A 24,318-nucleotide genomic window follows, 5' to 3' on the forward strand; every position below is an offset into this window, starting at 1 on the left:
ACCCATGACACATGTCATTCATCTCTTAATTCATACACTACCTACCCATTTCATTATTTTATTATTTCCTCTACCTACCCTCTAATCATAGCCGACCTCCTTTTTACACCTCTCAATCTTATCCCTCCATTTCTTATAGTGTCTTTTATATAAGGAGATGCTTCCTTCATTATCAAGGCCTAATGACCTAATCAGCTAATGACTTGATCAATTGACTACACTACGATCCTACTTGCAACCACATTTCGTTCTTTGTTGAGCTCTTGTGCACATAAAATCTGAGAGCAAAAATATCAAGCAAGATCAATGGAGATAGGAAGAATGGAGATCAAAACCCTATTGGACATGTGTTGGTATAATCTTTGTGATTTCATTTGATTTGCATTGTCTTAGGTAATCTTCATATGTTATGGTGGATCTTTGTTGTTGTTAGGCTAGGGTTTTGTGGTTGACATCATTTAGTCTTTCAATATTGTTATTATTGTTATCCATTTTCACCATACACAGTGAGCTCTCTTGGGGGTGCGAGATGTGTCATTAGGGGGGGTCAGCTGACTTCTCCTTCCTCTCTTATGGGGGGGACTTTTTCCTCTTTGAGGTTTTGTCCTTCTTCTTTGAGAGTCTTTTGTACTTTCATCTCTCTTTTGGGGGGGAGTTTTTTCCCACTGGGTTTTCTCCTTTTCTCTATTTGTGAGAGATTGCATTGCATGGTTTTGCTTGCATTTGCATATTGTACATGGGTACCTATCATGGCCTAGTAGTCGGGACCCATCTTATATTGTTGACTTGAGTCTTCATTCCCCTAAGTTGCACTTAAGGGGGGGTGTTGGTGTAAATAAATATTCATTATGGATATTATTACACTTTACTTAAGTTAACTTAGGATAATGCATCTCTTCGTAGTTTGGATTTGAGACACTTAGGGAAGTGTGTACATAGGGATAGAGCTTGTAGGAGAAATTCCACCTTTTGTGGTCTTATTTTGTTGTTACACTCCACATTCAGTGGGTCATCCACCTCTTGTGGATTATTATATTATTTCTCCTACCCACCCCTAGTATTTCTTACCTACCCTTGTTTCTCATTGAGCCACATGTCATGATTGTGTGCTCGTCCATCCATATGGCCTTGCCTATATAAGTAGGCCTATATTCATTGTATTGGTGAATCCAGTTGATCATTTTCATATTGATAAGAATACAGTTTGTTCTTGTCATTCTTTTGTCTCTATTTTTATACTTTTCATTGTGCCCTTGATCTTGGCAAAATCTCACATATATGCATATGTATATGTATATGCATATGCATAATATGCATATGGATATGTATATCTATATGGATATGTATATGCATATGCATATGCATATGTATATGTATATGTATATGCATATTTATATAGTTTTATGTATTCATTAAAGATTTTCATTTAATTTTGAGCATTTTGAGGATGGTATAATCAATAAACATATCATCACCCTCACTAATTATGCTCAATTGATTTAAGTACAACCATTTGATTGTTAATAATTTTTAAATTAAGGGAGTACTTTTCAAAATAGAATTGTTGAATTATTGATTTTATATATATATATAATAGTATAATCCTTTTATGGATGGTATAATTAAGAAACACGTCATCACCTACACCAATTATGCTTGATTGATTGAACTAAAACCCTTTGGTTGTTAATAATATTTAAAGGAATGAATTACTTCTCAAAATAAAATTGTTGGATTATTGAATTAGTATATATAATAGTAAGCTTTCTATATTCATAAAAGATTTTCATTTAATTTTGAGTCTTTTGTGGATGGTATAATCAAGAAACATAACATCACCCTCACCAATTGTGCTCAACCAATTGAGCTACAACCCTTTGGTTGTAAGTATTTTTCAAAATAAAGAAGTACTTGTCAAAATAGAATTGTTGAACTAACATGAATTAGTATACATGGCAATACGTTTTGTATATTTATAATAAAATTTCTTTTTGTTTTAAGATTTGTATATTCAAACAAGATTCATACATAAGAAAGACATACTCAACTGGGCACAATCACCAAGAGAATGGTAAAAAGTGTGTTTGAGATCATTGTCCTAATTGTGGTGTGTTCACCAAGAGATCACCGTAAATTTGTCAATGCAACTTTTGTTGCAAAGTTGTAAAAAGTGTGTTAGTTTTGTTTCAATGTTAGTTAATACTCAAATATCAGTTATGGAAATTGGAGGGTTGATGAGACACATAAATATCCTTTTTTCATCAACCATAGGATCATTTGTTGGAGGTATCGAAGGAAAAGTCAATAAAATTTGGAAATTTTCTACAATTTTCACTGTTTTTCATAACGTTACAGTCTATTTTCCATCATTTTTTTGTTGTGAGATTCTTTTTGTTGGTATTCTAAACCTATTGGGAATGAGATAACAATGAATCCATGAACTTTTGTCTTTCATTTGATTGAATTTCATTTTTATTTGAGCAAGTTATCATAGTTTTTCTAAAAACTGTCATAAAACCCGGTTAGGGTATCCAGTCATAAAAATAAATGTATAAATCATATCCCCACTAGTGAAAAGTAACCCCAATGGGTGGGAACATGTTTATTTGTATTATCTTTCATGTTTTCATGCTTTGTAGGTCTCCAAGATTCATTGGCACGTGCAAATGGTGACTATTGGTATGATATTGGTCATGTATCAGACCTAGTGCAACATCGAGGGCAGATTTGAAGTTGTGAGTGCAAGATAGACCCCCTTGGTGTTTTGAGGAAGGTAGTGAGGGGTGAAGAGGGTTATTGCAGACCCTTTACAAGCTATTGTTGTCCTTGGGTAGGGAAAATCATCAAGAACTTTATGACTGTCCCTAGATAGTGTGTGGTTGTCCTAGTGAACAAATGAAGACTGAGATTTGGGGAGTATGATGAAATGAATAATCTTATTATGTGGTGGACATCTGAGGTAGGGTTGTAGTGATCCTTGGAAAAATTTTAAGGGGTTTGGAGGCCCTAATAAGTGGAAACAAATCATATCTTTCTGTTTGCCCTAAGTAACTTGGTTGTCACAGTCATTGTTGTCAATCATCTATATGTTGCAAATGGGGTTCACATAAAAGCCTTTTATTATTCAGAGACTAGTATAAAGGGTGTTTCAACCTTGTGAAATTTTCTCCTAACAAATCCTAAGGATTTTATGGCTTTAGGAAATATTTTGTGGTGTCTTTTGTCCATCAAATGGGCAGTATAGTTTGCTAGGGATTGATTTGTGTCAAGTAAGAGCAAGTGAGAAATTTGGGATTACAAAGTTGATTTTCTGGTATTGTCTCATGTTCTCAAAACAATGTAATCAAAATGTCCAAGGTGATATCCAAGGTCCAAGGGATTTCCAAACCTATGTGCAAGGGCTCAAACTTGTAGCGGTTTAGGATGGAGACTAGTAAGTATGCCGTAGAGAGTTATTGTGTATGTTGGGTTTGCCATTGTGACTTCCTCCCTACCTTTGCATCATGCTATCATGGTTATGCTAGTTTGAAGAGCAACCCACATTTCAAGCATTCAAGAAAACATCAAGAAACAATTGAGAAATCTATGGTTTTTGCTATGGTATTAATTTTTATCATTTGATTTTATGCATAGGTCTTAGGTTTTATTGGACGAGTGTGAATGTGAATTTGGATCTTGCATTGCATTTTTTCCAATTTATTTAGATTCACATCTTCATCCTTCACAAGTATGAAGACAAGTATGATTAATTGTACCTAGCTTTGAAATCAGTTTTCAATGGTAGAATTTTAACACTAATAACCATGAGTTTATCTGTCCTTAACAAAAAATTTGTCCCCCTTTTACATGCACTTAGGGACCCTCATTGTTCCTTTATGGGTATGTCATATTTTATGATTGTCACAGGTCTAGGGTTTCAAGAAATGAAAGAAAACCCTTTCTAAACTTTGTAATACACTGATACCCAAAAATTCTACCCCAAGCATGTTCAATATCTTCGTAACCTTAATAGAGGTTTCATGCTTTGTAGGTCTCCAAGATTCATTGGCACGTGCAAATGGTGACTGTTGGTATGATATTGGTCATGTATCCGACCTAGTGCAGCATTGAGGGTAGATTTGAAGTTGTAAGTGCAAGATAGACCCCCTTGGTGTTTGGAGGAAGGTAGTGAGGAGTGCAAAGGGTTAGTGCAAACCCTTTACAAGATATTGTGGCCCTTGGGTAGGGCAAATCATCAAGAACTTTATGACTGTCCCTAGATAGTGTGTGGTTGTCCTAGTGAGCAAATGAAGACTAAGTTTTTTGGAGTATGATGAAATGAATAATCTTATTATGTGGTGGACATCTGAGATAGGGTTGTAGTGAACCTTGGCAACTTTTAAAGGGGTTCGGAGGCCCTAATAAGTGGAAACAAATCATATCTTGCCAATTGTCCTAAGTGACTTGGCTGTCACAGTCATTGTTGTCAATCATCTATCGATTCTCCCAACACTATTATACAACCTTCATGCACTGCTATACATTCTCAAAATAATGTTACACAACCTTCACTAGAATTTTTCACTTGAGAAGGTCTCTCACCAATGAATTTAGGGATTCTTGGACTATTAAGGTTTAACAATTTTTTGATAGTTTTTGAAAGCAATTCCTATAATCCTTTGTGTAGAAACAACAATGTTCTATATGTCCATGCATCAATGAGAGAGGTTTAGGATTTTCATTTAGCAACATGATTGATAGAGATACCAAGAATGAAATTGCAAATCAATCTAAGTTACATGTTTGATATCTTACTTATATCATGGCGACATAAAATGTATATATGCACTCAACATACCTCTTTGCTTGTTTATTTGAGAATTTTGCTAGGAATTAACAAGTGAATGATACATTGATCTACACCTGAATCACTTGTACTTTCCCGATACTTTCATCCCTTGGTCAAGGTCGCATACCCCCTTACACTTGAATATTGTTTCCACCCTCATGATTACTTGAAGTCCATTCTTAAATCATACTAAATGACAATAGTTAGTACAAAATAGTGACCATAGCCAAGGAAGCCCAAATTTACTCATACTCAACATAATAAGAAATAACTAAATCATCTAGACCATTATTCATAACATAACCTCTTTTTCACATCATGGAAGGCAAAAATTAGGAAGGTGGTCATTTATGCCTTCACGACCTTCATGATCATCAATCACATCATCAGTAAACAAAACAAAATAGAAAAGATGTTTTATGACAAACCAATAGATGGAATGGCATTACCTTGACAATTAATTCTATTATATTCCAACTTCCACAGGTGAGGTGTCATTCTTCGTGGCTTTGATGTATTCTCTTCTTTCCCATTGAAAATATGTTTTTCAGTATTTCGATACTTATAATTTTTGTGGACAAAGTGCCTATACTCATCAAACACCTACTTTCCTAAACTTTTTGAATGACAAGATTTCATCTTTGGACCACAAACAGGACATGCAAATTTTCCCTTTGTTTGAAGACCTACAAGATAATGTATAATTAGATTAAATATGATAATTTTTTGAATTATAATGTTCATGCACAACTTAAACACTATAACATACCACAAAAATGTGTTAGCCCTAGGGCATCGTATATTGTCCATAGAAGCTGGTGGAACCTAAAATTACAAGCACAAACTTGGTAATTGATAACTGGATTGCTCAGGTTGAACAATCAAAAAATTATTCTAAGGGAGTATATCTTACCCAAGAATATTTTTCAATTTGCAATGTCATTATATTTTGCGTATGAATGATTTTAAAATAAAATATAATTTCACAAAAGGGCAAGGAGAGGGAATAATGAAGAAAATTGAATTTTGATATTGTTATTACCTTTTTTACTCTCTTGTAAATTATTTTTGCCCTTAATCACTAAATTAAATATTTAGGGTGAATGTTATTTATTAAGAGATTAATTAAAGGATAAATATTTATTACAATGTTGTTTTATGTGCAAAAAGCTAAAATTCTTGGGCAAACATTAAAAGGGAGTATTCTTCATCCAAGATTACATTTTGATATTTTTTTTTGTGATATAATATTTCTAATTCTTACTTGCGAATGGCATTTTGAAAATAAATCTTATTTATAGCATCTTGATATACTTATGCAAGTAGTATTTTCTTTTTGCCTTTTAAGAAATAATAATTGTAATATTTTTTATCAAAAGGGAAAATATATGTGGTATTGGATGACCTAAATAGGGTTTGATATATTACTATGTCATCTTATATTCTCTTAATATTATTTTCACCCTAGGTAAATAATTTGAACATATTCATTAGGGTGAGTCATTTAATGCTTGATTGGTTTTTGCAAAGGTTACTTCATATGATATAATATTTCCCACCCAAATTAAAGATTACCAAAAGGTGAGAAAGTATTGTAACATTATCGGAAGGGAAGTTTTTTCTTTTACTTACTATACAAAATCTTTTACCTTATGTTATTTAATGAAAACTATTATTGGAATGAATATTTACAAGTGTTTAATACTTTGATTTAAGTGAATTATCATAAATGAGTATTTTACATAGGGTAAAAGGATTATTGCCTAATCTAAAGTGGAATATATTTAATCTTTAATTTAAGGATTTGATTGGTTTATTTTATGTGCAAGAGATATTGAATATTTACGGGAAGTATTATCAAAGCGGAGGATAAAGGATATATTATTAAAGCTTTATTTAGTGTGTATTTTAGGGATTCAAATGTAATTATCTTTGTAAACCAAAGGGTGTTTCCTTTGGAAAAACAACTATCTGTAACTCCCTCCTGTATGCGAAAGGGTGTGTCCCTTCACATATGTCTTTTGGATCAGGTATTTATAGGGAGTCTTTTTCAATTAAGAAAGGGAACAATTCACAATCTGTCATGCTGCCAGTAGGGGCTATGGGATGTCCGTATTCGACAAGTCTGTAGGAATGGAAGTATCATTTTGAGCAACCATTATGTAATGGAGTATCTGTAAGTACAACTTATGTGTGCGATTATTTCCTGAAAGATCAATTTATACAAGGTTCGATGTCTTTCCAAATATTGTGTACATTCTTGTGTTGATGATTATTTTTGTCCTCTTGATAAATCTGTTTAATAGATTTGCTATGATGTGAGTCACATGCTATTGCATTAAATGAAAGATTGGGTTCTTATTGTTTGTGTAACACATATTGAGCCTTCATACTTGATGAGAAATTGTCTCTTGAGTTTGATAGGATTTTATGTCCACAAAGTGTCATATATACCCTTGGATAAGAGGCATTGGTCTGTTGTTTATCTTTTAAGGTTCTGATTTGTATGCATTCAAGGTCCTTGACAAAGAAACATTCTTCCATATCCTATTTGAACTAATCCTTGCAGATTTCATTCGAGTCTTGAAAGTATTTCATTTTCAATATACAATATCTTTAACATACACTTTTATTCATATTCAGTTTTCAGTTTTCAAAGTATTCAGCTAAAGCACATGATATAGCATAGTTGCAGAACACTAATTCAAAAAGTTGTGTAAACTTGCTTAGAGGCTTAAATCCATATTTAAATAACTCTTTTGTGCTTGAGAGGGAAGGGTACACTCACCTAGGTCTTGTGGAGCCTGAAGTGCAGAGGGATTTGGTCTTCGACTATCCCTGTTCGTTGGCCGAGGCTGATTGGATTTCCTAAGGAGTTGGCAAGTTTTTGGGTTTTCCAATCTATGGCTTTGGGCACCAAAAGATTGGCGACTCTGCTGGGGAGTTGTCATAGAAGGACTATTCAAATTTTCTGGTGTGTTGTATCAGACTCTACTCGAGGAGAGATCCCAGAAGATCAGATAAGTCAGGAACAAGTTTTTCCTCAAATTTGAGGTGGCAACTCTATTCAACAAAATATTTCAGTGACTCTGCTAAGGGAGACAATCCAGAAGGAAATGAAAAATTTGTTTTTTATTTGAAATTAATTTAGGATGTATCAAAATGGACAACCATTTCAAAGAAAAACATGTATTCCAGATGGCATCAGGCCATTGGATCTCAGAGGATTTCAATGTGTCCCTACTAAGTGCATACTCCCTAAACTTTCACCACTGATACCAAAGTTTCATGGAGAATGGGATGAATTAGCAATTGATCATTTAAATGCATTTTACACATTTGTAAAAGATTATGAAATCAATGGAGAGGATCTAGTGATGAAGCTCTTCATCAGGACATTATGGGGTTATGTGAGAGAAGCTTATGAATCATTACCTACACAGAGTATTTCATCAATGAGGAAATTTGAGCAATGGTTCTTATATGAGTTTCATGTTGCAGATGATAAAGAAGATGACATTTGCTATAAAGAGGACGAGGAACAGTTTTGCAATATGGAAGAAGAATCATGCATATCCCCTTTGGATGTCTTCTTTGATTTAGAAAGATACAAGAGTGAATCTATAGCGGGATTGCTCATCAGGATGATAAGCATTTATGTAAAAATACCCGTAGATAGCATGCCTTCATTTTCAAACAAAATGGATGAATTAGGGATATCTCATGATCCTGAATTAAAGCGTATATTTAAATCTTTAGAAAGACATGGTATTATTTGGACCCCATGAGGTAGAAAATACAGGTTTAAAAAAGGAAGAGGGCATGTGTGTAGCTGAATGTAAGGAAGAGGAAGAAACATTGCTTAGTACAAAGGAAATCTCTTATTTATTAGAGAAGGAATATGAAAGGTACATTCAGAAAAATGGTCCAATTTTTTTTCAAAAAGAGCAAATTAATGAATTTGGACATATTCAAGCTCATGCACAAGATGATAATTCAATGAAGGACATTTGTAAAGACATTGTTATTAAAGATGGAAGTGTGTGAAGCATATGATGATAACTCTCAAGAATTTTTTTATGAAGGTATGCATTGTGATTTGTCAGATGATTTTTTGTACAATAAACCAGAAAAGGGTTTTCATGAGGTTATGTATATATATTCTATGTTTTCAAATTCATTGTTTGAAGAGGACATAAGAAATAAATACCAAATGATAATGTTGCAGAAATATTATATGATAAAGTTTTAGGGGAAAAGGAAATAGTATTTTTGCCAAATATTGCCAAGAATGATACATGCCCTAAGTTTTTATGTGAAAAGGATAAGTTATTTCCAGAACACGAGGAAAAAGAAAATATGTTTAAAGATGGTATAAATTTTTTATCACATTTACATTATAGTAAAGTCATATGTGATGAGTGCCCTAATCTATTTTTTGAAAAAAGTGAAATATTTTTCCAAAATAAGGAGATGGCAAAAATAAGTAAAATGGAACACAATCTGAAATGGATAATTTTTTTAGAATGCTGCAATAAAGGTTGTGTGGAATTAAATCTGGATATTATGTTGGGAGGCATAAATATTTCCAAAGAGCAAATTTGCAAAGGAAATTTACCAAATATTTATATTCCAAAAAATGTTATGCTCGGTGAAAAAGGTAATCAAGTTTATAAAACTAAAAGTTTTCATTACCATGGGCAAGTAAATTCCTCATGGGATGACAAGGTTGATTTCCAAAATTGCCTAAAAGAGAAGGGATACAATGAAGTAATAGGGTTTCATAGTAAGGGTAAAATATTATTGAGATATAATTTATCTCAATTAAGATGGATAAAGGAGTGTGAAGGAAACTATGTGTATCATATTCTAGTCCAAATGAAAAAGAACAATATATTAAAAAATGGCGAAGCAAATGTTAATATTTTCAGGAAGGACATATTGTTACATAACCAAAATCAGGTATTTAATAGAGGAAAGAGAAAATGTTGATTTGTGGGGGCCTTGGGCCACCCGAGTTTGATTCACATGTCAGCAATTAACTCCAGGTATGTGTATATTTCACAAATACAAATCATGCTAGGTGTGCTTTCTCACAACCCTAATGTTTCATTTGAAAGTAGGATACATTCTCATTTTGGTTTACATTTCAGATATTATTATATTACGTTATCATATGTAAATCGAAATGTAATCCATTATGTGAAATATTAAAATGATAGACATAAATGATTTTATGATCTCTTTCATTATCCTATTGCATTGTATAATATTGATTTTAAAGTTTTGTATTTCTTATATTTGCAGAGGCTAATCTAAATGAAGCTTATTCAATTTTACAATGCCCAATTCTGATCAAGATGATCATAGTAAGAATATTGATAAAATTCCTTTTTACAGAAGTATCATGTTGAACGAGTTGTGTTTTGAATAAAAGTAGTTTTATTTATATATTATAATTACCTTTCTTAAGTATAATATTAATTGGAAATATTTAATGGTATATTTGTCCTCATATTAATATTATAGTTTTTTTTTTAATTATTTATGTTATGAAACTATATGATGCTAACACAATTGCGCAGGTTTGTATTGCATGTAGAGGGAGCTAAAAAGGTTTATTATGTATTATGGGGCAAATAATTTTATAATGAGTTAAAATATTGATCTTGCTGAACAAAATGTCCTAATTGGATAAATCATTTGTTTAATATAGGTTTAATCTTTTAAGTAAATGATTTGGTTAAATAAATGATATAATGTTTTAATGTTTTTTAGCTATTTTGGATTTAAATTTAAATCTTTAATTTAAAAGGATTAAAGGAATTATTTTATTCTGAAAGAAGCAACATTTCTTTCAAAGTTTTAACCTCCTCGATCTCCGATGGGGTTCAAGAAATGAAATGACCAAGTTTGACAATGTTCCAATGCTGAAGCGAACTCTGATGGACATACACACCAAAAGCGAAGGGAAGTAAATAATTTTTGTTGTTGTTCAAGAGATGAAATCATGTTTTTAATTTTCCGATAGAGTTTTGAAGTTGTTTTGGGGCTCTAAATTATTGTTTGTGCTTGTAAAAAAGCTTCCAGACCTTATCCCATGGATAAAAGATAAGTTTATTGCAGATTTACATGTTTATGAGGTGTCGACAACCTCAAAATTGCCCAAATATGTCCAAAAATGGCCAGCAGATTTTGTAACAGCAAAGGAAAGTTTCAAAACAATGCATCCTTTGAGACATAGCTATGCTGACAAAAAATCAAGTGGGACCCGAGGATTGAAAGAGATAATACATCTCAATTGGAACGTATTTACTGAGAATTTCAAGGATGGTCTACTCTCCCAGAAATAGTTGGATTCTCTCTTAAAGCCACTAGTGGAACCTAAAATTACAGGCACAAACTTAGCAATTGATAACCTGATTGCTCAGGTTGAACAATCAAAAAATTATTCTAAGGGAGTATATCTTACCCAAGAATATTTTTCAATTTGCAATGTGATTATATTTTGCGCATGAATGGTTTTAAAATAAAATATAATTTCACAAAACGGCAAGGAGAGGGAATTGAACACTCGACCTCTCAACCCAACCCCCTAACTACCCATACCTTCCCCCCCTTTTTACCAATTGCTCTATTGTATTCTTTGAAAATTGCTTTTGGGGGTGAAATATATCTTGGGTTATATGCTCTCTAATTATAATGTTTTACCCTGGTCAATATTTTGAAAATGAGTTATTGGGGTAAAGGTTACTTAGAGATTAAAATTAGAGTGAAAATATATTCCTATTACATGTAAAGGAAATTATTCTTTAGACCTGGGAAATTATTGTTTTATATTGATAAATATTATATTCGCAAAATATGTTAAAAGGTGTGAAATGTAATAATGAAGAAAATTGAATTTTGATATTGTTATTACCTTTTTTACTCTCTTGTAAATTATTTTTGCCCTTAATCACTAAATTAAATACTTTACGGTGAATTTTATTAATTAAGAGATTAATTAAAGGATAAATATTTATTACAATGTTGGTTTATGTGCAGAAAGCTAAAATTCTTGGGCAAACATTAAAAGGGAGTATTCTTCATCCAAGATTACATTTTGATTTTTTTTTTTGTGATATAATATTTCTAATTATTACTTGCGAAAGGCATTTTGAAGATAAATCTTATTTATAGCATCTTGATATACTTATGCAAGTAGTATTTTCTTTTTGCCTTTTAAGAAATTATAATTGTAATATTTTTTATCAAAAGGGAAAATATATGTGGTATTGGATGACCTAAATAGGGTTTGATATATTACTATGTCATCTTATATTCTCTTAATATTATTTTCACCCTAGGTAAATAATTTGAACATATTCATTAGAGTGAGTCATTTAATGCTTGATTGGTTTTTGCAAAGGTTACTTCATATGATATAATATTTCCGACCCAAATTAAAGATTACCAAAAGGTGAGAAAGTATTGTAACATTATTGGAAGGGAAGTATTTTCTTTTACTTACTATACAAAATCTTTTACCTTATGTTATTTAATGAAAACTATTATTGGAATGAATATTTACAAGTGTTTAATACTTTGATTTAAGTGAATTATCGTAAATAAGTATTTTACATAGGGTAAAAGGATTATTGCCTAATCTAAAGTGGAATATATTTAATCTTTAATTAAGGGATTTGATTGGTTTATTTTATGGTGTGTCCTTTGGAAAAACAATTGTCTGTAACTTCATCCTGTATGCGAAAGGGTGTGTCCTTTCACATATGTCTTTTGGATCGGGTATTTATAGGGAGTCTTTTTCAATTAATAAAGGGAACAATTCACAATCTGTCATGCTACCAGTAGGGGCTATGGGATGTTTGTATTGGAGAAGTCTGTAGGAATGGAAGTATCAGTTTGAGCAATCATTGTGTAATGGAGTATCTGTAAGTCTAGCTTATGTGTGCGATTATTTCCTAAAAGATCAATTTATACAAGGTTCGTTGTCTCTTTCCAAATATTGTGTACATTCTTGTGTTGATGATTTTTTTTTGTCCTCTTGATAAATCTGTTTAATAGATTTGCTATGATGTGAGTCACATGTTGTTGCATTAAATGAAAGATTGGGTTCTTATTGTTTGTGTAACACATACAGAGCCTTCATAGTTGATGAGAAATTGTCTCTTGAGTTTGATAGGATTTTATGTCCACAAAGTGTCATATATACCCTTGGATAAGAGGCACTAGTCTGTTGTTTATCTTTTAAGGTCCCGATCTGTATGCATTCAAGGTCCTTGAAAGAGAAACATTCTTCCATATCCTATTTGAACTAATCCTTGCGGATTTCATTAAAGTCCTGAAAGTATTTCATTTTCAATATACAATATCTTTAACATACACTTTTATTCATTTTTAGTTTTTAGTTTTCAAAGTATTCAGCTAAAGCACATGATATAGCATAGTTGCAGAACACTAATTTGCCAATTGTGTAAACTTGCTTAGAGGCTTAATCCGTATTTAAATAACTCTTTTGTGCTTGAGAGGGAAGGGTACACCCGCCTAGGTCTTATGGAGCCTGAAGTGCAGAGGGATTTGGTCTTCGACCATCCCTGTTTGTTGGCCGAGGCTGATTGGATTTCCTAAGGAGTTGGCAAGTTTTTGGGTTTTCCAATCTGTGGTTTTGGGTACCAACAAAAGCATCGCATGGAATTGAAATTGTCTTTGTCCTATTTCTCTAGAGACATCATAGATAGTGACGCCATTCCATAACTCCAACAACTCGTCGATAAGAGGCTCGATATATACATTCATATCTTTAACTTGGTACTTACGTAATCCAATGAACAAAAATATTACATAATTATTATGACCATTTTCCTACAATATTTATAATTAAATGTAGACGACTATATTTAAATATAAAATATCTAGAACAATAATTGCCAACATTATGTGATCCCTCTTTATTGACATCCATGGAGGAATGTTATTGTTGATAACAAAAATAGGCCACATTGAGTAAACAGATCTCATCTCTGCAAATGGATTGACATCGTCTGCTGCCAATGAAAGCCTTAGATTACGAGGTTCTTCTTTAAAGTGTGGCCACTTTTCCTCTATATCCATAAATGTTGAACCATCTGCAAGCATTCAAATAATGTCTTCTCGACTTCTATTTTGTGCATGGTAATCCGTATATTGTGCCAAGCTAGTGCACTTGAATAATCGTTGCATACATGGAATAATGGGAATATAGCAAAGAACCTTGCGAGGAACTCTTTTTTTATCTGATCTATTCGATATCTACTGATATGACATTTAGGGCATTCAATTTGAAATTCATGTTGTTTGTGATATATAATATGATCATTGGGACAAGCATCTATTGCTTGATACTCCATTCCAATATCTTTCATAATGGCAGATAATTCTCAGTATGAGCAAGGTAGAATATTTGATGGTGGTAAGAAAAACTCACCTATAAATCTACAACAAAAAAATATAATTTGTTAATATAAAGAATATTAATGGTACAACATGATTCACAATTTATTATGACATATATGGCATACCTTAACATACGTGAGATTGTTATGTTGGATAAACCATTCATAACCTTCAAGTTCACCAACAATAATACAACGGAGAGAAGAGTTGTCTGTGAGCCTTCGCAAAGGGCCTCAGATGCCTTCTCAAGTAGAGGGACATCATGAACAACATCAAGGTCATCTTCATCATCATGAACAGTTGCGCGAGTGCTAAATGTGTCATGGATCAATGTATTTGTACCATCATCTTAATTGTGTTTTGTGGCTCATGATCGTCATCTTCCATGGGATCATTATCTTTAGCTTCGATATTCACACCTCCATGTTCGTCCACTTCGAAAACCATATTCTTCGGGTTGTGTTGCTCCATACCATGTGCTCGACCTATATAAAATTGATAACATAAATAAACCATGATCGTGATCTCATCATCAAGCGATTTATTATGTATATAAATTGTTAAAACAATATAATAAAAACTTACTAATGGATGATAATCATGTCCACCTTCAATGTGACCATGTAGCCTACAATGTTTCTTAGGTGTTTTGATTAGAATTCTTCTAGTCTTTAACCCCTTACAAATTTTGCGAGGACAATAACATTTTCCATCACCTTTTCTTTTCAAGTTAGACCACAACCTAGAAATTGTCTCCTTATTTTGTTGTTCGTTGATATTGTCTGACATGGTCTTTCTTCACAAGCAAGAAAATCAGGCTATATAACTAATTATATAGAAGTTGAAATGTTAGTTATGAAATCACATTTCAGTATAATATACCGAATTAAATTACTTGAAAATAGAAATTATCATCATTGAACCAAAACCATTTAACTCTTCTTTTTCATCTCAAAACATATCTAATGGCTTTGTGGTATGCAATCCTTGTATCATATCTTAAGTTGACTAATGTCTAATTGGGGTAATCCATGAGTGTCTAATGTGAATTCAGTATCCTAAACATTGGAGAGACCTTATCTGACTTGCCTAATCAATGTGGTTGTTGTCCTAATATGAAATACTGAGTTCTACCCTTGTCTCTGCATCAAACTTCTCACATCATGTTTCTTCAACAAAACACACTAATATGAATTGAGCCAACACCATGAGGATAGGGTCAAGTATCATGGAAACTAATCATAATACGTAAATATGGGGTTCACACATAAGTGTTGGCTCTCAACAATGCCATGTTGGCATTTGGCATTATAACAGACAAGGAGAGATTGTTGGCATTTCAATAAGGATATTGAGAAGGTTGTTGATGATTATGGATAAAACTGATTAAGGATGTTTACTGTTTTAATACTATTATTTTGTCATTGATGTCAAGAAATTGATTTTCTAATTCAGTATGATGTTGCCATATCTTGAGAAGTATGATTTGATGAGTATAAAGATGTCGGTAAAACACACAGAAAGAATATGATGGATAAGGGGTGAAATAAGTTATTCAATGGGCTATTATTACCGAGTTAGACAATGATGAGATCATGATGATTAGATTGTTTTGATATCCTACATATGCTATTGATTGAAAGGTTAATACTATACTATGTTACCGAGCAAAGAACCTAGTCGGTAAACCCTAAGGAACCTAGTCGGTAAACCCTAAGGTTATCGCTATCGGTTAATGAAGGTAGAATGTCTACCGAGTGAAGTTTAGTATTTACCGAGTTGCAACTGAGTAATAATAGAATGCATTGAAAGAATAAAAGCATTATTTAATGAAGGAAGCTAATGAGCTAGCTATGATTAAATGATTGGTATGTTGTGAATGAAGTTTGTTAAAGAATCTATGGCAAAGGATAATCGGCAGGAAGATCTATAGCTTAGATTGAACCGCAATACCCTAGCACAAGTTCCAAGAAATATATGCAAGTTCCAAGGCGGGGTAAAACATTTTCAGATCTAAGGATACATTGAACTTGGTCAAAGTTTGAAGATCTGATGGCTATGATTGATCATGGGAAATGTGATCAAGGAGATTAAGTGATTGGCGAATTGTTTATAAATAGGGAATTGTTGATAAACAATGGATGCGGGCAAGTGTATGCATAGGGATGCTACATAGTGATTACCGAGCATAGAAGCTTGAAGATCTATTTTGAATAATAGAGTATAGAGCCCAGCAGATGGACAAGATTAGTTCTATGTCTATATTGTATTGAGCAAATAAGAATCTGCTTTAGCATTTTAGATGTGAAGTTGCAGATAGATTTGTATTACTATTATTTTATGAAGTGATAGAAAATCTCTTAAACGAGTGGACTTAACAGTCTTATTTGTAAAACCCTCTAGGAAGGTGACATTCTGATTGAGTGTTTGAAATCCTTTAACAAGGTCACTTCTAACAAGGTGAAGATCCTAACAGATCTGAGGGAAATCCCTTAATCGGGTCACATCTAGCAATGTGTTTGTAATCTTTAACAGGATTTGCTTTTAACCAAGCATACTCTAGAAGAGTATATTTCTTAGTGGGTCCAAAATCCCATAGTGGTTTTTCCCTATTTGGGTTTCCAAGTTAAATCTGGTGTTATGAGTGTTATGATGTTTATATGCTTCTGAGTTTGCATGTTTAGCAATTTTGGTTATATTACTGAAGTATATGTTACCAAGGTTGAATCTGATGGTTTTATGGAAGATTAAGTTTGTATGATTCACCCCCCCCCCCTCTCATCTTATTAGCTTGGCATTTGTACTTATCTTTAAGTATCAGAACTATCATGCCACATTTCCAAAATTGTCAGTCTCAAGACTTCTCCTATTGGGTCAGCACTCATTGATGGCCACAAGGCCAAATCAATGTATGTAGGCTTTGAACTCCTTACTCTAGGCTAGGAGGACCCTACACAAGGTCTATGAACACTCACTTGGTATTAAAATAGAAATATCCTTCCTCTAGAACTTTGTTTGCAACACACACATCAATATTGGTAATAATTGTTATGATGGATGGTCTATTAGGATGGTAAATAAAATGCTTATTCTTTTTCCACCCTTTGAAACTACAACAAGGTATTTGACTTGGCAGGGTCCCCACACATCACTTCAACAACAAACATTAGGAAATTCAACATTTTGCCTTCTCAATGCATTTTTTTTTGTCTTTCACTGGTTTTCTCGGTCTGATATATAGGGATATCAGACCTTTCATGGCATCATCACACTCGCCTTCCAATATGTAGTCCTTTCATATTTTTGGTACCTACACACTATGTTGTTGTTAAGTATTGATGTAGTCTTAAGACATCTCATGAATCTATTACATGTCCACACTTGGGTTTACAAACACAACTCTATCAAAACAAAAATAAATATCACTAGTAAAACTATGACTGTGACAATCAATACCCTTAGGACAGTCATAGAAATTTAATCTATTTCATTTGGTTTTGATCAAAAAACCCTTCTGAAGGTTGCATAGGGTCCCCTCACCCCTCTCTCTATCATCAACCACTTCAAAATACCAATGGCTTGGTCTTCCCACCAAATTCTTCACTCTTACTGCCTTTTACTGACCGATAAATAGAGATATCAGACTATCCTCATGCCCAAACATACCAAATCTAATTTGGAGCCCTCCACATACATAATATGATACATAGCATGGAAAAGGGTCTTCCCACACATTTGGGTGAATTTATATGCATGGGAGACCAAACTATACATTATTTACTCCTCTCGGTAAACACTAGGCAGGGTTTTGACATTTTTTTGGAAAAAATATGATATCTAATTTAAAACACAATGAAATTCAATGCCACAAAAAGAAAAAATGAATTTAACTCACTGCGATACCATATCCAATCGACTTACCATCAAATTATGATAATTTTCATAATGAAAAATGAAGAGAATCAGACCAAAACGTCAAAAAATGCACATAAAACCCCAATTTCATTAAGAAAAACTCTTGGATGGCATGCCAAATGCCTATTTATTCCCATCCAAGTGGGTTACAACCTCAAACTACCATAAACTAACTTTCCAACCATATTTTTAAGAAGTTTCTCCAAGAAAGGCAAAAGTTGTCATGGCAATATGAAAACTTTTTCCCAATGGACCTCAAACTTTCACAATTAGGTCTCTATTTGTTGTTAGAATGTGATCTATGACTAAGTATTAGAGGATCTTACTAGCTTGGATATCATTCTTTTATGTGTCTCTGACATGACTCCTAGTAACTATATAAGGATCTTACTAGTCCTAAATCTATGTCTTGTCTTTTTGATATGGTTCCTACTGAGAATACATGAATCTTACTAGTTCTAAATGTCATAACTTTGTGTTTTGCATGCTCCATGTGTGTTACCAATGTTACTCATATTACTCACTTTGTACTTCCCTTTTATCTCAATATTATAGATTGATAATATCATAAGTCTTGGGAGCTACCACCTTTCCAAACTTGTAGTCATCTTGACTCTTCAATATCTTGGTGAAAGAATATTTGGTTTCTCCATATTTTCCCAAGAGTACATGAGCATAATTTCATACTCTTGCTAAGAGGGGGCTAAATATTGCATCATAAGTTGTATCTATTTAAAAATATACACTAGGTTTGGACTCACTTTAGTGGTTGTGCCTTATTTATGCCTAATTGTACTTAGGTTTGAGAATGTTTCCATAAATTTGGTTCATTCCCTTATTCATGATGTTCCTCATGGCTCATTTTTATAGGACTAGGGTCTTGGGAACCCTTATTCATGGAAATTGGACCTAAATTTTGAAATATGAATGTTGGATTCACAAATAGTAGGAATTTCCTCTCCAAATTAGGACTTTTGCAAAAGTTCAATTTGAAAAGGTGCAAGGACCATCCATAAAAGGTCCATCTTGAAAATTAAATGATAATACCATCCATGCATATTAAATGATATAGTCAAGTAATAGAGAAGGAAAACCATTTCATGAAGTTGTCAAATGATTTTAAAGATGCACAACAGTCCACTAAATGCATTTCACTAAAAAAGAAAACAAAGTATGCTACAAGATAGTGGGTAAGATGCAAGCAATGAAGTAGTGGGTAAGATGCAAGCAATGAAGTTAAATAGAAAAAGAAAAACCATGAATATTACCAAGTCAAAAGGAGTATCTATGACCTCTTAGGTGTTTTTTCACTTGCATAAATTATACTTCTTAAGGATAGAAACACATGTAGATAGTAGTATGAAGTCTTTTTGATGATTTTTGAAGTAGTTGAAGGAATGGCTTATTTTAGTTATATCTAACCCAAGACAATTTCAACTCAAAGAAAGGAATAAAACCATATGTCCTATAAGTTTTGGAAGCTAATTGAGTAGCTAGATAAGGTAGAGCATGACTATAGGGTAGTCTTGAGAATCTTTTAACTCAATTAGAACATGTACCAAGTATCTAGGAGCTTACAAATCCAATTCAACCATATTTCAAGTGAAAATGCAACAAAAGGAGTAAAAGCGTTGAATACACCTCAAAAACCATTCCTAGGTGGCCAAGTAGGTGGAAATAGTCTTTTCCAACATTTAATTTCTTCATAGATGTAGCCTATATTCTCTTTATTATTTGAGATGAGATATAGGACTCCTAGGGTTTAGTTCATCTTAGTTCTTTAAATTCTATGCCAAGTGTTGTAAATAAAAAAAATTCTTACAGCAAGAGATATTATTTAATATCATTTAAGGTTGTAGTAGTGCAAGAAACATCAATATGAAAAGAGAAGGGATGAAGAAGTCAGGGACCTTCAAATTATACATCAGAACTATGATACAACTAGTTGGGATATAATTTCCCCCTCATTGGGATAGCCATTTGACTCCTATCAGGATAGCTGAACAAAGCCAAAGAAGGTGGATAAATATAGGGGCAAGAAGAAGGTTAATGAAGAGGGAGATCTTGAAGAGGAAGAAAAGAATCAGAAAGTTCAACAAAAATAAAATGAAGAAGATTAAGATGTGTAACCTAGTTTGATGTTTTATCTAGTTTTGGACTTGAAAATTATTTATGCCTTGACAATATTTTATGTTTTATGGCTCATGGAAACTCATGATCTAGTCACTATAGTATATGAAACTCACAAGAATATGAAACTCTCTCATGACAAATGAGAAGAACTAAGGAAGAAAGGCCTATCTTTTTATTGCAGGAAGAAATGGGAAAGAGGACAGACTTGTAAACAAGATGAAACAAAAGAGGGAAAGATGTGATTTTATGTGCAAATATCCATGGGCACCCAGGCATAAATGTAATGCAAGGAATCTTTAAAGAAAGAACTTGTGTTATAAATGCAAAGAAAAATGGGAACTAGGACATATATGTGGAGGCCAACTACGAAAAATAGAGGCAATATCCGATGAAAAAGCAAAAGGAAACCTGAGAAAAAAAGAAAGATATGGTGAAGGAGACAATAAGAGAATGTCATCAAAAGAAGAGGGGACAATTGAAGAATGGAGTTTTGTGGAGGAAGCAATCCAATAATCACAACACCCTCATAAATATGACAGAAGAAACCTCTTCATAGAACCTCAAGGTTTCATCGTTAAGTAAAGTGTGAATGCATTCTTCTAAATAAGATGGATCTAATAATAGTACATATATTGGCATGTGTATACTTCGTACTTGGTTCATGCTTAATGTATTTTCAAGAATGATGCTTAACAACTAAGAGAATAAAAAGAAACAATAATTTATTCAAAAGAGAACATTATGTTTAAGGTCATAGATGTGTGGCATGCTTCTAGACAATATATGGAAAGTTTGCCCTTATTTTGTCTCATGATTACAATTGATGAGAGAAAACTTGTCTTAATATTACAAACCTTGGGAGGGGCTAATATATTTGATCATCTAAACCTAAAGTTGCTTGAGGAAAAGCAAATTTGGGAGGGGAGGACTGTGATGCCCCCGATTTGAACAACTAACATTTCTTCACAGAAGGTCCAAATGATGAAATTGTCTTAGACGGTAAGACTTCACAATTTCATGGAGGAAATCATTGATTTACTATAGTAAAGCTTATATGGATTAAAGACAATAAATATCAACCCTCACAATTAATCTCTAGTGATGGTGAATATTTAAGAGTGATAACATATTAAGGGTGTGTAATAATATGAAGAGGCATGCCAGTTGTTAGGAGGAGACATCATGGTTTAGGAGGGGACACCACCACTCCAACAATCACCCCTCATTGAGTGGTCACCACTTTTGTACCCAATGAAGAGATATAAGTAGTGCACTCCCAACAATTAGAAGATCATCAAACCAAGCACTTAATACTTGATAAGGCACTGAATATAAAACAAATTGATTAATTAATACTATTTGGTATGAATTCCTTTGTATATAATAGAATGGATGTTCGATTAATGAATATACTTCTACACACTAATCATTGAGAAATACATTGTTGGTGGTTCCATTATTACCCAGTCCAGTATCGATTTGATCTTGTTGGGGAAGCATCTCACAATCAAAACACAAGGTCTCACTGCCGATTAGTCTACTATTACCAGGGTTCACCCTCTAATTTGTGAAATTTCACAACTTATTTAGTTTATGCTAAGTATATGTGTGATACTAGAATCTTTCATATGATTGAGTACTTCCAACCATGGTAGAAGGGAAGTAGGCTTGCAAGAGTGGTATGGTGATGGTTTTGTATGGGCAAAGGGTTACAAAGTATACTTCCCTTGGGCCTAGAGGAGATGGCTTCTATAGAAACCTATTGTAACCTCTTTCCCCTATCATGGTAAAGATTCAAATCCAAAATTCCAAAATTCCTCATCCAAACATTATGCAAATCCCAAAATTCCTCAGGCAAATATTATGCAAATCCGAAATTCCTCATGCAATTATTATGCAAATGTGAAGATTCAATGAATGAAGGTGAAGATTAAACAATTCCTCATATTATGCAAATCCGAAATGAAGGTGAAGTTTAGCAATTCCTCATATTATCCAAATCCAAAATGAAGGTGAAGATTCTACCTCGAATGGTGAGTGTGTTGTTTGATCTTACCAGGGGTTGAGCTTGATGCGGAAGCCTACGTCGGATTGAATGCACAAATGACTTGCCCTCCTTTTTCTTTTTTTTTTAAGTAATGCATGTTGCCATCGAAATTTCGATGAACTCAGGCACTTTTTTTAAAAAAGAAAGAAAAATTCATTTTCGACGAAGTCGAGCATTTTTTCAAAAAAAAATCAAATTTGGTCACAATATACCTTCTCCATCGGAAACCTCCGTCAGAATTCTAGACCAAATGTATTAGTGACATCAGGGAACTTGACTTATATCATTTGACACACTTTGTCATAGAGGTGAATCAAACTAAACCTCTACTTGATAAGTAAACTTTAGTTTCCAAAACAAAGTATCCATATCCAACATCAACATCAACATTTGATCATTTTGTATGACCACTCCCCATATTTTGAGAAGAAGAAGTCTTCATCAAAATACTAAGTTGAAGAAGAGACAACCTAGTCCTAAGGCACTTATTAAGAGGAATAAATTTCTATATATCAACCATCAACTCTTTACATCACATCATGCATTCTTGCATCGTATGCAGTTGTATATCCAAGCAAAAACCAATGAATTTGACAAAGAGCCTTTGAGAAGTAGGTATTACATTCAAAAAGCAGCATTCAACGAGCACCTTAATAGTGGAGGAAGGATTAACCTCGCTTTGTTTCCAAAGTTTCTTATTACTTATAACAAGGCTTGGTCTGAGCCACCAACTCCACCAAGAACCCCAATAGAAGAAGAAGAATTCACTACGATATAGATATATTAATGTCTGTTATCACTCGATCTCAAAAAAACAAAAAGAAGGAATTACAACCAGAATCAAGTATGGGTCATAGACTGTCCAATCCTTTTGATGAATATGCAAATATGGGAGAAACAAAGTTCACTGATGAACTTCTCCAAGAATGTCAAGAGAACGCGTCTTTACAAAAACTCCTAGGAAGACTTATATTAATGGATAAGGAAAAATATCCACTCATGCTAACTAGCAAAGGAGTCAATATTCCTAAGGATTTTGACACAGAAAACTTAAGGAATATAGATGAGAGAATTTCAAGAACAAGAGCGAGAAACTATGCTTATCAAGAACAACGGAGAGAAAAAGAGGCACATGATCAAGAAAATATACACAACCAAGATCACACCCATGAACAAGACAACACTCATGAACAAAACCATGCCCGCAATCAGAACAATCTTAATGAACGAGGGGAAGCTCCCCATCAGAGGACAAATGTGCCCCTAGCTGTTCTTACACAACAACTCGAAACATTTCAAAGACAAATGCAGGACATGCAACAAGGGACCACGGTATGATATTCATTAGACAAAATATGTCCTTATCTTTTGATAGGAGATTCAACATGGTAACTTTTCCCCCAAATTCAAATATACCAAAGTATCACAAATATGATGGTAAGAGTGATCCCCATGATCACATTCAAGAATTTTGTACTATGAGCTTAGAGTTTTCTCACAATGACAAATACTTAATGAGGTTATTCCCACGAAGTTTGGGAGGGAAAACAATGGAGTGGTTGTCGAAACTCATACCTCCCATCAGATCACTTGATGAGTTGGTGAACAAGTTCATAACACAATACTCCTATAACATCCAACATGCAATCACCATGTTGGATGTGTGTAACACAAAACAAAATAACAATGAAACATTCATGGTGTTTCTGCAATGATGGAGGCGCATGGCCTCAAGATATCCATGTGATGTGCCTGAAAAAGGAAAAGATGGAAATCTTCATAGACAATCTAAATAGTGAGATGTGTTATCAACTCAAACTGCAATGTATACCATCTTTTGCAAAATTAATAGAAAATGGTATCCAAGTAGAGGAAGCTTCCATTAAGAAAGGAACATTGAATTTCTTTAAGGAAGGTGTTAATTCATCAAACAATAACACCTTTAACAATCAAAACAATT

The sequence above is a fragment of the Cryptomeria japonica genome, chromosome 7 (genome assembly GCF_030272615.1).
Source record: "Cryptomeria japonica chromosome 7, Sugi_1.0, whole genome shotgun sequence".
NCBI lineage: Eukaryota > Viridiplantae > Streptophyta > Pinopsida > Cupressales > Cupressaceae > Cryptomeria > Cryptomeria japonica.